Source organism: Phocoena phocoena, chromosome 5, assembly GCF_963924675.1.
Source record: "Phocoena phocoena chromosome 5, mPhoPho1.1, whole genome shotgun sequence".
NCBI lineage: Eukaryota > Metazoa > Chordata > Mammalia > Artiodactyla > Phocoenidae > Phocoena > Phocoena phocoena.
Window position 1 is genome coordinate 93,194,271 of NC_089223.1, and position 2,063 is coordinate 93,196,333.

Genomic DNA, 2,063 nt, shown 5'->3' on the forward strand with positions numbered 1-2,063 from the left:
CCATTCCACATCACAAGATTACAAAAGAGAACCTTATTCTACTATAGGGAAAGGCAAGAGGTATACAATATAAAATAATTTGCTCTTTCGTTTTTCAAATTTGGGAGGGCTAGTAATAGCAACTCTAATAATAGCATATGTTTTTTTTAAAAAAACTGATCCTATCATGTTTCAACCTCCAACTGTGTCTTCAGGAAGGAAGGGAAATGCTGGTTTCTAGCCTCTCCCTATGATTTAGTCAGGATAGGATAGACCATGCTGCTGTATTGAATATCTATTCTGTATAGAATCCAGTATAGACATTAGTCTTCAAAGAAGACTATTAGAGTCCCCAAGTTACAGATAAGAAAACTGAGACCCAAAGCAGTTGTTAAGTTTGAGGAAACAAAGGTAGTAAATATTGAATCTAAGCTTTCTATCCCAAAGTGTCTGAAACCATGTATTTATATTATAGAGTCAGGGTAAATAATGAGGATTTCCATATGTTTTCTCAATCTCTTGGAGCCTGAAATCTAGATCTATTGTAGAACACGTCAAGCCTAGCTGGAAATACTTAGGCATAGCTGATACCTATGATTTGATTTTTCCTCTTACTTTATTTATTGCCAATATTTAATAATAAATAAACTATATGTTTAAAAATATGGGGATTTTAAAAATGCATAAACAAACCCATTTGCAAAATATCATTTGAAGATTGGTTCTATGAGTCTACAATGCTCCCTTTTGTATTTTGAATTGCAAGAGCATTACCACCATTTCTACAGGTCAATGTGAAATTCCTCCACCTGATCTAAATACAGAAAAGAATAAACTGCATTTTCAGTATCATTGAAATAATTAATTTTCAATGTCACAATCAATCATCATAAACTCAGTACCTTCCTCTTGGGAGAAGAATTATTCTAATTCCTGATGTATCACTTTGTCATTTTGAAAAGAATGTGCCCACTGATACAGAGAGTTATGAAACAATCTGCATGTTAGAGGTCCATTGTACTCTTTTGAGTCTCTGCTTGAACTTTTGATCCACAAAATAATAGCAATGATGATAATACCATTAATAGGTATAGTTATTATTTTTGTAGTACTTTGTTGTTTGTAAAATGTCTTTATATTCAGTGTCTTGTTTAGTTCTGACAATAGTCCTCTGAGTTGGGGAAATGATGATAATCATTTCTATGTTATAGATATAGATGGTCAGGGAGGTTTAGAACATTTTCCAAGGTGAACCAATTGTAGGTAGAAGAGCTGAGAATCAAACCCGGAGCTCTTAAGGAAGGAAAAAACAGATAACTTGTGTACATAGTTTTAGAAATTATATAAACAAAGCATGTCCTTTCTCCCCACTAGTCTGTTAACAGAGCTGACCAAAATATAATAGCTAATTTGACTGATTCTGATTTCAGTGCTCATAGCTTCTGGACTCATCTGCTCATGTTCAAGTACTCCTGCCCTTTGATGCAAAGGCTAGCTGTATTCTCTTCTATTTCTGCTATAGTAGAAAACTATAGGGTGGATTTCTCATTTAATTTTCAATGAGGCACTGACCTCCTTCTCCTTCCCAATCCCCATTTCATTTAATATCAGTTGTTTCTTTTCACAGATTCAGGTTGCTATTTCAGCATTTCTTTAAGCTCCCCTTTGTCCTTTGATTCTATTCTGAACCTGTATGTTAGCCAACACTCATCTTCTTGATGTCTTAGTTGAAGTTTGGATAAAACATTTCCCTGATCTGAGAAAGATTGTAATGGGGGTAGGGCAGCAAGGAAGAATGAGAAAGAAAGATAATTTAGTAAGGGTACAAATGGACACATGGTATAAATTTGTTTACTTGAAGAGGAGGGGCCAAAAAAAAAAAACAAAACTTGAGAGTCTAACATAACCGAGAAAAGCAAAAGAGCCCAGGATGTGAAGGAAAACAGGATCAGAAGCCTCTGGTAAGTTGCAAGTGTTTTGAGTTTTTGGGTCCATAGATCCAAGTTGACTTGAGGAGAGAAAGAGATATAAAATTTGTGAAGGAATATGAAATACATGCATTAGTAATAACTATGCTCAGCAGT